A 13,967-nucleotide genomic window follows, 5' to 3' on the forward strand; every position below is an offset into this window, starting at 1 on the left:
GCGTTGCCGGCCTTTTAAGAGGGAATAGGATAATAGGGGAGGGTAGGGATGGGAAGGGAAGGGAATAGGGGAAGGTAAAGAAGGGGATTGGGCCTCCGGTAAACTCACTCACTCGGCGAAACACAGCGCAAGCGCTGTTTCACGACGGTTTTCTGTGAGAACGTGGTATTTCTCCGTTCGAGCCGGCCCATTCGTGCCGAAACATGGCTCTCCCAAGATGCAGAATAAATTCCATGCAGTGTATTTTAATGAAACATTTGAAATTGTTTAAATATATACAGATAAATAACATCTGTTATTGCTATATAGACAGACAGCCAATTAGTTTATTAAGGGTGAAGCCAAACGAGCGTAATTTGTGAGTTGTGAGTCGCAGAATTTCGGTCGCGTAAATATCTTTTCATACAATTAATCATGACTCAAAAAATGACGCTCGTGTGAATCAAACATGACTTTTATATGAAACTGAATACAGCAGAATTTCTGCCAGCCGTAATTCTGCGACTCACAATTCACTAAATTACGCTCGTTTGGCTTCCCTAACGTTAATTTAGGTCATACTAGGGAATATCATAAAACATTCACATAAAGCCCTATTGAAATTGGCTGATACAATGATATGTAATACAATACATAATATTATAATATATTGATATTATAATATTATGTATTGTATTATATGTATACACTTATACATACATTTTTATGAATGTATGTATAAGTGTATGTAATATGCCTATGCATTGACTTATAAATCAACAAGTTTATAAGCATTACTGTAATGCATATTATTTGTAGTGTGAAAAAGAAATCATTTTTAGATTAGTAATTATTTTGAATTAAAAAAATAGGATTGAATACAAATGCATTTTGTTTTAAATAGAACTTATCTAACCTAACATCGACATGTATATTTTCACGTTAGTCTCCTAGAAATAGCACTGTTTATTCAAGTAGAAATAACAAATCGTACATTTCTAGATGGGATGGTATCCATAAATATGGGTCTTAAAAGACCTGCACGAACGGACTCAAGTCCACTTCGACCCCACTTCTGATTAATTCCACAACACGAACTGAATGCAAACTCTTCTACCTTCCGGTTGGAAACTTTAATACAATAAATGTATTAATGAATAATAATTTTGTTGACGAAAAAAGATTCAGTTGAAGATTGACACGAAATAGTTTAAAAATAAAAGTTGAAAGTTGTCAAGAAAATATTACTCGCAGTTCAGCGGGGCTAAAATGGTCGCTTTGAAGAATCATGATATGAATCATAATATGATTCATTTTTCTAAAATCGCAAAATGCAACTCTGCTTGCAATTCATTTCTGTATTTTTGTACTGATTTGACATTTTTCAGTTTGACAGTTTTGACAATTCATTTGCTGAATTGATTGAAGAAGAATTGCTAAATGTGACCATTTTAGCCCTGCAGATATGATATCTATTGGAAAGCCTCCTCAATCCATCCATCCTCAATTTGTATGATTCACTTTTTAGGGTTCCGTAGCCAAATGGCAAAAAACGGAACCCTTATAGATTCGTCATGTCTGTCTGTCTGTCTGTCCGTCCGTATGTCACAGCCACTAATTTTCTCCGAAACTATTGAAACTTGGTAAGTAGATGTAATCTGTGAACCACATTAAGATTTTGATATAAAAATGGAAAAAATAGTAAAAATTTTAGGGGTCCTCATAGGTACAACTGAAACAAATAAAAAATGTTTTTCATCTTACCTATGCGTGTGGGGTATCTATGGATGGTCTTCAAAAATCACATTGAGGTTTCTAATAGGGTATTATTTTTTGTAACCTGAATAGTTTGCGAGAGAGACTCTTCCAAAGTGCTAAAATGTGTGTCTCCCCCCCCCCCCCCCTCTCCAACTTCTAAAGTAGGGGGCATGATAAGTCTAAAAAAATATATGTCATACATTACTATAAAAACTACCAACGAAAATTGGTTTGAACGAGATCTAGCAAGTAGTTATTTACGTCATAAATGGTATACTTACATGAATAAACTTTCATTAAATCAACTAAAATATAAAAATAAATCAAAAACTTTTTATTTTCGTAAAAATAAACCTTATTGCTGCTGCGGAACCCTTTAAGGGCGGGTCCAACTCGCACTTGGCCGGTTTTTTGATATTCATTCAAAATATTTCCAAAACACAAAAACTAATTTAGAAACACCATTCATCAATTGACCGTGTTGAACTCTCGCAATAAAACTCACCTTTTTATGGTAATTCCTCACAAAGTTTCCTTTATTTTTCCACTTTAATAACATGCAAAATAAAAGTCGGGTGGTTAAACGGCCGGCTATGGCAACAACTATATCGGGGGGATGGAAATGAAATGTCATTCCGTATTCTCCCCAGGACACGGTTTACGCGTTTCATTTTTTCTTTTTCTTGCAAATAATGTTAAATCTACGATGGGAATAAATTAAAAAGCCCTACTTTTTTCGTACTTACTGCACATAGAAAATTCGAAGATTTATTTTCTACTTTGTTGATTTTTGTGTAATTTGGGTGGATAAATATCACATCTTACATTCTTCCACCGTGTGCTATAAAGAGGTTATAGATATTACTTTGGTCCGCCATCGCGCCGGCGGTCTATTCTCCTCCCTCTTACGAATTTTCGCTCTTACTTATCCGAAAAATTACACAACGCCACTAAAGAACACGAAAAATCACTCATAAGTCATTAATTAGTTATAGCATTAAAATACCAGTTTTTATGCATATAAAACCGACTTAGCTAAGTCTTTAGTTTGGTCTCCATGTCTCCAACAAATTACTTAAATTTCAGTGCTTTTAAAACATATTTATGACGCAACCCCGTGTGAGCAAGATGACACGATCGTGACACGATAAAAATATATGTATTTCACGACCCTCCATTGGCTTCTTTTATCATGTAAGTATGTATTTTTGAAGATTTCCTTCTGTTAAATTGCATTTTAATCTTTATTGTTTTTTTTACTAAAATAGTTCTTTCAACCTTTGGCGCCCCCCCCTACAGAAGCTTCGCGACCCCCCAAGGGGTCGCGACCCACAGTTTGGAAAATACTGGCTTATGCAATTTAAAAAAATCTAGTAAAAGATTAGTTGAGTGCTTCCTTTGAGTTGATTAAGTAAGTAAATCAGTTTTGTTTATCGAGTGAAATTCTTGAGTACATTTTAATACAGCTCGACGATCGCAGAGGCTAATTACTTACTTCGTTTTGAAATGTAACTTCGCAAATAAGTTCAATAAGTTTTATTGCAGTTAGCAACTAAATAACGGGGATCGAGAATTGAATGTAAAATTTTCTGGTCTCAAAGATCATGCTGATTTTTGTAACAAGCATTTAGAAATATTTTCTTTTGCTTGAAAATAGCTTGACACGATGCGTATTTAAGTGAATGATAAATGATAATAATATTTAAGTATGTAATTTCAATTCATATTGAAGTAAAATTAATTACTTGATATTATATTGTTGTTCATTTTTTGTTTGAAAACCGTTTCAATAAGTTTTTTTGTAGTAGCGCAAAATGATTCTATAAATAAAATTATTTTATGCTATCTATCGTCTTTCTTTGATTTCAGATCGTTTGAATGACTATAAGACACCTATGTAAATTTCACCAAGTGTAAAACTGCAGGGCTAAAATGGTCACATTTAGCAATTCCTCTCAATCAATTCAGCAAATGAATTGTCAAAACTGCCAAACTGACAAATGTCAAATCAGTACGAATTACTAGATATGAATTGCAAGCAGAATTGCATTTTGCGATTTTAAAAAATGAATTATATTATGATTCATGCCATGTTTCTCCAAAGCGACCATTTTAGCCTCGCAGGTCCTTCACTGAAACATCGTTTGCCAGGATTTGGAAATTTTACCATGTATAAGCAAGCACACTGCAGCAACACTGACTGGTTGCCAGAATTCGAAAATTTGTATTTCGAACTAGGACGCTATGAGTGTGAAATTTCGGATCCGGGTATAGACTTCGATTTACAAATAATATCAAACTGGTTTGAGGTTTCAGAGACGAAGATAAACCATGCAAACTCAGTACGTGCAACAATAATACTAGAGGTAAATGTAATAAGTATTATTGTCAGTATTTATTTTTAATTCAAGGAATAATAACAACTTTATTGATGCAGAAAAGGAGATTATAACAAATATTACTTATGTATATCTAAACACAGTACTGGTTAAAAAATTACAATCCCGACACATGTGGGTGAAGCACTGTTACCCTTGATAGGTCGAGAAACCTGTAGTAAGGGTAAACAGTAATAATAAATGTTAATTATTACAGTATTAATAGTAATAACTATTAATATGAGTTTGTAAATCAATAATACATCATTTTTAATTTTAAGTCCTACCTAGGTATAATTTTTCTAGAGCATAAAGTAATTCCGATATGAACCTTCGTTAAATAGTTTTAACGAACTCGTTTTAATTAAATTCGACCTATAAACAGAAAAATTCGCCGAACAAAAATATTAAGCGCTCGAGAATCTTGGCAAACTGAACTTTTTTAATGATCTTGATTCTAAATATTCTTGAATCTGAATCAGACTTACTATACTACACTATACTCTTATTTTACTTATTTTGTAAATTTTACAGCATTTCTTAGGTGCAAAATGCAAATAGTTGTGTGTCAATTTTTTAATATTGGTATGAATTGTTTAGAATTCGGACTTTATAACAACTAATATAATATACATGATGCTACCATTTCCTTAGTCTATGATGCTACTAACATTTCTCATTTGCTTAAATATTGATTTACGGCCGTTCCCAATATTTAATCTATCTCTGGTTTTGCCCTACTAGAGATAGGAATAGCTCACATTAGACATTAGAGACATATATTTTATGTCAATTGTGAGCTATTTCTATCTCTAGTAGGGCAAAACCAGAGATAGATCAAATATTGGGAACGGCCGTTAGCGTGCAGTAGGTACCTGACTGGCTTACATTATGTCGCAAAAACAAGTATCGGGATTCATTTTTACGTATAACAAAGTCACTTGAAACAGCAAGCAACCTAAAAGGATGAATAGTAAATTACCGTTTTAGAAGTAAGATAATATATTCTTCAATGATTTAAACACAACTACATGGTAGTTACACCGTTTTGTCAAATGCACAAAACGCATATCAAAGAGCCGAGATGAAAGCACGAGGCACAAACACAGCACAATGCTGGCTGATTGTGCTCCCATCTAACATTCTAACGATGATTCCAAAGCAATTGTACAATGTACACAATATCCAATCCATGAAGAAACGAGCGTTTGAAAACTGTGGACATAAGAGTGAAATGCTATTAGAAACGAAAGTGTAAAAACACAAGTGAATTTCAGGTTCGATATTAAGAATATTTTTTAAGTTTCAATTAATTATTATTAAAGTATTTCACAACATTACGTTCTTATCCTAAAACCACCAAGATATTACGATCTTGTTTTTTCTATATTGTTTGCCAACAAATTGATATATTATGTATTTCGCTTCTGGGCGATACTGAAAAAACAAAAGATCGTAACATCTTTCGAGTTTCACAAGATCAGAATGCCGATATAAAGCAGACGCATTACAGTGTTGAATGAAAGTTGTGTATTTGAATAATCGTAGGAATTATAGGTCTATTTCTATGATATCGACTGTGACTGTGATATTAACATAGAAAATTCTTATTTACCGCTGCTATACGCCCGGTACACGACTCGGAACGGAAAAACAGATCCTTAAGTCACTTAGAAAATTGTCTCCAAGGACTCTCTCATAAGCAAAGGAACCTTATTAAATAAAAAAGGAACGAATAGCGGAAAAGAACATAATATTCACTTTGGCATTGGGCAAAGGGTGAAAATATTCAAAACGGTTTCATAAAACAGCTACCCGCGCCTCCAGTCTACATGATATTGAATATCCGTTTATATGATATGGCATTTTAAAGGGAGTCTGCTCTATATGCACCCTCCGTTGTTAGGCCGCGGTGATTTGTCTAACGAGGTTTCGAACCATTTATTTTTTCCCTTTTTGTATTGGGAGATTTTGCAAAACATTTTATTCCTTCTTTTTTTTTTTTTTTACTATAGCTCTACTCAAGTACTAATTTATTGTTTATTTTTACTAAATTAAATTAAAATATAGTATGTTAGGTGACACCCGCAACACCGTTGCGCTAAAATTTGCTTATCGTGCGGAGACCGTTATGAGACCCGCTTATCGGGAGGATAAAAAATATCCTATGTCCTTTCGTGGGACTCAAAGTATCTCCATACCAAATTTCAACAAAATCAGTTCAGTGGTTTGGGCATGAAGAGGTAACAGACGGACAGACAGACAGATACACTTTCGCATTTATAATATTAAGTATGGCAGTATAGATATGGATCATGGACACTAAGTGACCATGTTTAATATTGCCAGTTTCGTTTCTATTTTAACAAATCAAATATTCTTATTTAAAAATGGTATTTTACAAGTTACAACGCTATTCTTTTTAGAGATTCAGAGGGATTAATTCACATTTCACAGGCAGGTGGGATACATTATTTGGCTAAGTCAATGTTATCTAGTCTGTTGTGCTTGACATAACCCGAACAAAATATAATTATAAAGCCTATCTGCCTCCGAATCAATTCCTATGATAAACATTGATTTAATTATCACTAGCTATTTGACCGAGCTTTGCTCGGTATTCGATAAAACACGAATAAAATGACATTTTCTAAAAATGATTCCTAGCTAGATCGATTTATCGCCCCCGAAACCCCCTATAAACTAAATTTCATGAAAATCGTTGGAGCCGATTCCGAGATTCCAATTATATATCCGAGATTCCAATTATATATATACAAGAATTGCTCGTTTAAAGATATAAGATATAAGATTATAAAATCGTTCTTTTACATAAACACTTTTAACTTTTGTTAACAAACATAAACCAGGGCAAATGCTGTCCCGTATAAAAGTTGCCGGTGGAACTGAGAAGTTGCCACTTGCCGATCTGCGGTTACTGCAGGCTTAGTTGTTTACTGCACTAAAGACACACTGTTTGAAACTACCAAGTGATATTTTGGACTTACTTTGGTCTAAAATATCACTGACTGGTTGGGTTTGTTGTGTAATTATTAGTTACGTGGAAGTATAATTTATTAGTAGGTACTTTATTATTATTACTTTTAGGCAAAGCCGTAATGACAAATAATTAACGACGATGACGAACAAACGACAAAATCTAAATCTTATATCTTTAAAAGAGCAATTTATAAGGGGTCGATCTAGCTAGGAATCATTTTTAGAAAATGTCACTTTATTCGTGTTTTATCGAATACCGAGCAAATCTCGGTCAAATAGCTTGTAGTTATTATTATCCAATAATAAGAATATTATAAATCACAATTATACAACAAAATTCTTCTCAAATTACAACAAAGAAAATCGGAGATTGCCCGTTAAAATTAAAAGAAAAATACAAGAAGAAAGTCGCATGTAAAATAACTTCCCCCGCATAAATGAAGCTAATAGAGCGTGAAAAGGTTTTGTAAAAACAAAGTATTCCAGAACTGTGAACTGTGGGGTAAATACGAGTAGGGGAGCCCAAGAAGAGATTAGATAGTAATGCGCACGTGTCAGATAATAATGGGTGTCCAACATAATATCTCTGTTATTCAGAGTAAGAAAAACTGTTCATGAGTACATAATATTTAGACTTTAAAATATAAATATCAATTTCACTTGTTTCATTTTAAAAGTAAGTAATTTTCTCAAAGTAGGTCTTTAAAAAGCGCTATAAATGTACAGAAGACTTCAAAGTCAGATAAGCGCATTAATAATTTCTACTGAAGCTTAATTAAAATAATTAATTCCTATACTTACTTGAAATTGAAATTTTAATATCAAATTTTTCTTAATTAAATCTTCAGCTTAGAATTTTTGTAAAATATATTGTTAAGGCTTACAAAATAAAACTCTAAACTACTAATAAGCCCTTAAATATTCTTCCTAATTACTAAGGGCCTGTTTCACCACTTCCTGATAAGGCGATCTACCAATTAACTTGACAGATCAAGTATGGAGAATCTGTCAAAAAAGTTGTGAATAGCCTATTAGGCACTTTATCAGAAAGTGGTGAAACAGGCCCTTAATCTACAAAACCTAACCACGTCTTATTACTACGCTCGATAACTACCTATACGCAGCACGGGCTCCCCTACTAAAGAAGCGGACTGAAGTAACCCAAACTCGCAAATGAACTGTGAAGACTTAAACATCCCACACGATGTTCGTTCCCGTGCAAATTACACAATTTCGCTTCATATTTCTTTTGTTTTGTCTTCATTAGCGTGTTCCACTGTAATAATGTAGCCTGGCTGAATATAATGGTATCTGTTTTGTTATTTTTAGCGGTTGAGGAGGTACGCTTCATTTTTCATCTAAATTATTAACAGTTGAATTTGTTAGTCTCGCTGAAGCTCGAGAGCGGCTGGATCGATTTGGCTGAATTTAGTCTTTAAATATTGGCAGATCAGGGAAAGTTTATATTAGAAGGAAACTGACCCCAAGATTAATATATCGTAGGGCTAGGGAGGATCTATGTACCTAGAACTTGTTGAGAGTGACTAACCATCCAGTCACACCAATACTTGTAAAACTCTTCTACCAAAATTGTGTCTATTACTATTAATACTTTGTTACATTTTGCATTGTAATAACTCAAACTTGTATAATTACATTAATATTGTAAACGATGGTTCCAGAATGGAAGTCGCTGGGAGCTGTGTCACAGTTTATGCTAGTACAGCTCCCAACGCTATTTACTGAGTGATGGATTGATTGTGTTTCCATCTTAATATATATATTTCTTGTGTGCGTGTGTATGTGACTGAACTCCTCCTAAACGACTGGACCAATTTTGATGAAATTTTTTGTGTGTGTTCGTGGAGATTCGAGAATGGTTTAGATTTACAGTTTGGTCTACTGGAAAATGTTTTTTCAATTAATAAAATGTTTTTTCAATTAATTTCTTATTTATAAGGAGTTGTTGATTTTGGAATGTTTTACATTAGATCCGGCGGACGGCGCTATCATCGCATTCAATATTATTCTATTTCAATTTTAGTTTGTCCTGACAGATGGTGCTACGATTAATTTGAAAAAAATTTTGTTATTCAATTCATGTGCTGATTAAAATATTAAATAAATAACACATAGGCTACAATTTTAACCGACTTTCAAAATGGGGGAGGTGTTATGTTCGTTTTCTTATATTCAACGATTACTCCGCCGTTTGTTAACCGATTTTCAAAATTTTTCTTTTGGTATATAGGGTATCATCCCAATTTGGTATTATATTCAGAAAAGTGGTGATCTGATGAAGGATCCATAAGTAATCGAGGGAACTCCTCAAAACTTATAGGGAAACATATGGTGACTTCGGTTTCGTGAGAAGTATTCTAAGCATATGCTACCAACAAGTAAGATTTTGCACCGAGATATACCTGGTATACCGTGGTTCGGAAGGTGCTGAGAGAATTCCTGATTCTTTATAGATACAAGTTTGGGAGTTTCGGCGTTGTTTTAAGAACAGAAAGCATATGCTACTATGCAAATTACATTCTTCATCATCATCATCATCATCATCACTACCATATTATACCATTTTATAGTCTTTTAGATCGAGACTCGAGTTTGTCAAGCGATAATTAAAAAAAATCTATATCTACCTAATATTATAAACCCGAAGAGTATGTTTGCTTGAACGCGTCAATCTCAGAAACTACAGGTCCGATTTAAAAACTTATCTCAGTGTTAGATAGATCATTTATCGAGTAAGACTCATTATTTATCGAGAAGGTTATATTATATTATTACTCTAAGACTAATACGACAGAAGAAATTCAGGAAAATGTGGGAAAAACGGGGGATATATTTTTTATGGGAAAATGTACCTACGGATTCTGTAAAATTTCTAATTTACGCGGGCGAAGCCGCGCGGGACATCTAGTATTTAAGTAAAACTCATGTAAAACTGATGTAATTTGAATAAACATTTTATTATTAAATTATTATTATTAAGTGATACAAACTTCACCGGGTCATCTAGCAAGTTAAAATTGTATATCGGATGTGAGGTTTTGTTTATTTAGATTTTGATTTAACCGATTCCTTTCCTGCAATACAGTTTGACTAGTCAATTTCAAGTTGCAGTTTATAAAAAAAATGTAGACGCTCCTTAGACAATTGCGAACCACGGTCGGATAAATTAGATGTTGGAAAGAATTTGCACCAAGATCCTAAATAAGAGAACTTCATACGTGGGAGAGCCATGCTTCTGCACGAATGGGCCGGCTCGACCGGAGAAATACCACGCTCTCACAGAAAACCGGCGTGAAACAGCGCTTGCGCTGTGTTTCGCCGAGTGAGTGAGTTTACCGGAGGCCCAATCCCCTAACCTATTCCCTTCCCTACCCTCCCCTATTTCCTTCCCATAGCTACCCTCCCCTATTACCCTATTCCCTCTTAAAAGGCCGGCAACGCACCTGCAGCTCTTCTGATGCTGCGAGTGTCCATGGGCGACGGAAGTTGCTTTCCATCAGGTGACCCGTTTGCTCGTTTGCCCCCTTATTTCATAAAAAAAAAAACTAAAATATGTCTAGTAAACTAATATTATGTACAAGGTATGTTTATTTAACGCCATAATATTTAACTCTTTTTAGCAAACAAATATTCGGTTTCTGACCGGGGCTTCCACTTGCTGCACTTGGTACAAATCCTTTATTATTAATCTGGTCCAGATATTATTATTTATTAGATATAGAGCGTAGGTAGTTTAGGTTAGATAGGTTGCGTAGGTTTTGAAATCACCCCGATGGAAAACAACGCCTACGTTACCAACTTGTATAATTTGTCGAGTTTCCAAGCATAACAATTGCCGTTTCAATTATTCATGTCTAAGATGTTTACCGAGTCAATATTTTGATGGATGAAAATATACTGTGGGCGTCATATTTGGCAAGAACAAGCATTATAAATCATTATGTGTTTGCTTTGATCCTTTATATATATTATTAAAAGCTTTTATTTAACTTGCTCTGTATGTATGTAAGTATGTATGTTACGGTGGAATTTGAACTTTACGGTGGAAAAATTGGAACTCAATTTTGAAGTAGATATACTTAACCGATTGAGCTGAAATGTCGCATACGTGTTTAGTTCGGATGATCATGCACGATATGGTATGTGACATCACTCTAAATCCAATATGGCCGACCATCCAAGATGGCGAAATAATTCTTTTCTATGCAGTCCTACAATATGGATATTAAATGAAAGGGTTTTTTAAGAATAACTCGAAAACGAATATAATTTCATTCTACATCCAACATGGCGGCTCATCCAAGATATGGGAATAGTTATTTTTAATGCACTTCTGCAATATGGGTATCAAATGAAAGGGCTTAAGTACTGAAAGTAACTCGGAAACGAATGTTATGTCATTCTATATCCAATGTGGCAGCTTAGCCAAGATAGGGGAATAGTTATTTTAAAGCACTTCTGCAATATGGGTATCAAATAAAAGGGCTCATTGACAGTAAAGTGAAAAATAACAGTCAAGTCGTGTCATGTCGTGTCGTGACGTGTCGTGTCATGTCGTGTCGTGACGTGACGTGACGTGTCGTGACTTCATGTGACGTTACGTGACGTGACGTTACGTGTCGTATCGTGTCGTGACTTTATGTGACGTCACGTGACATGGCGTGAAATGACGTGACTGACAGCCGGGTTTTATAAAATGCCCAGTTGAATCCGGTCACTTTTGGTAAATGAAATTTAACTTTTTAGTCATGCAGAAATCTAGCCAGAGATACTTAATCAAAAAACAAAAAATAAATTTTCTTCTTTTTAGACTATTTAAATAAAAGCTTTTTCTCAAAAAGTTTTTTGTTTATAATTTATACCTATAGAGTCTGACTAAACGGACCCTAGTCTTCAACTATGTATTTATTCAGTTTACGAAAAAACCTGGTGACACACAGAAAGGCATAGAAGTTTTACGACGGCACTCAGAGACATAACATTTTAGTAATTACGTAACTTTAATTTCGAAGATTTTAACGAAAAAATATATAAAGTTTATGTTAACATTTTCAAGAAACGAAAGTAATTTTCCGCTGTCCCTGAGTGCGACCGCGGCAGTCAGTGCGGCGGCCGTTATAAAATATCATGATACTTAAAAAGTATCTCACAATAAATAATTTCTCTTTATACTATAGCCTCAGTCAAAACAATACAATAATTTTATACGTGGGAGAGCCATGCTTCGGCACGAATGGGCCGGCTCGACCGGAGAAATACCACGTTCTCACAGGAAACCGGCGTGAAACAGCGCTTGCGCTGTGTTTCGCCGAGTGAGTGAGTTTACCGGAGGCCCAATTCCCTTCCCTATCCTCCCCTTTTCCCTCTCTTTCCCATGCCTACTCTCCCCTATAATTATCCTATTCCCTTTTAAAAGGCCGGCACCTGCAGCTGTTTAGATGCTGCGAGTGTCCATGGGCGACGGAAGTTGCTTTCCATCAGGTGACCCGTTTGCTCGTTTGCCCCCTTTAATAATAATATCACACTATCCGTAGTCGGTTAATACTTAATAAACATGTATCAGGGGCATTATAAATGTTGATTAGTTTCGTAGAGGTCGTAGCTCGTAGCGCCCCGTAGCGCCGCGTAGCCTCTCAGCTGGCCGGCTAATCTCAGCCACGTAATTGGACGACTGAGGGGGAATACCAATAAGAGAATAAACATACAAATCGATTTGACATCGGTGACTAAATTATGATTTATATTTGGTTATTATTGCGGCATTTTTAGCTAACATATAATATGAAGGTGTGCGGAAATGTCACTTGCATAAAACACCAACCACAAAAAAAAACCAATTTATTTTCAGTCTACGTTGTAAAAGTTTTTAATCATTACTCTGTCTAGGACTCCGTCTAGAGTCTAGATATTACTAACGTCGTTTTTCGCAGAATGTGTATAAGATTTTTTCATAAATCAGCATATTGATTCCTAACATGTTTACTTTAAAGAGTTTATAAAATTACATTATCGAATGTATCAGCCTCAGCAGTGATATCGCTGGTTCCTACATACTGAGCGACAGCAAAAGCGCAGGTTAAACTATTGCTTGTACAGAAATAATAGGCAGTATTACGCAAAAGCATAAAGTTAATATACCTAGCGTCATATAAAAATATTGACAAAAACGTTGTCAAACTTCGAACAAAACTTTTAGTTTACTGTCTGTACTGGTGCTGCCTCTAGGTGAAAATATTGCAGTGATATCCATAGTACTTAATATTATAAATGCGATGGTGTGTCTGTGTGTCTGTCTGTCTGTTACCTCTTCACGCCTAAACCGCTGAACCGATTTTCCTGTTTGGTATGGAGATACTTTGAGTCCCGGGAAAAGACATATAGGATATTTTTTTGTAAAAGGTACGGGTCCCGCGCGATAAACAAATTTTGGCAAAATGGAGTTACAAAATACGGGAGTCATCAGTCCCGTATAAATAGTCGTCAGTACTCAAGATGCATCTTGGTCTCAAGACACGGTTCAGGCTCTGTGATTGGTTGGCTGTCAAAATTTGGACCAATTACAGAGCCGAACCGCGTCTTGAGATCGGGTCGCATCTTAAGTACTGACTATTTATACGGGCCCTAGTATCCTATTAAAATAATTATAATACCGCGTTCGTGACTGACACAAAGCTAATGTGTGTTACAGATTACTTCGTCACACAAGAACGTAATATTAATCGCTGGTGCCGGTCTTGGGAACAAACTCAATTAATTTCAAACTCCCTTTATTAATCATACACACACTATGACGTAGTACCCACTGTGATATTGTAATAATATTGCACCCAT

The sequence above is a fragment of the Aricia agestis genome, chromosome 12 (assembly GCF_905147365.1).
Source record: "Aricia agestis chromosome 12, ilAriAges1.1, whole genome shotgun sequence".
Classification (NCBI taxonomy): Eukaryota; Metazoa; Arthropoda; class Insecta; order Lepidoptera; family Lycaenidae; genus Aricia; species Aricia agestis.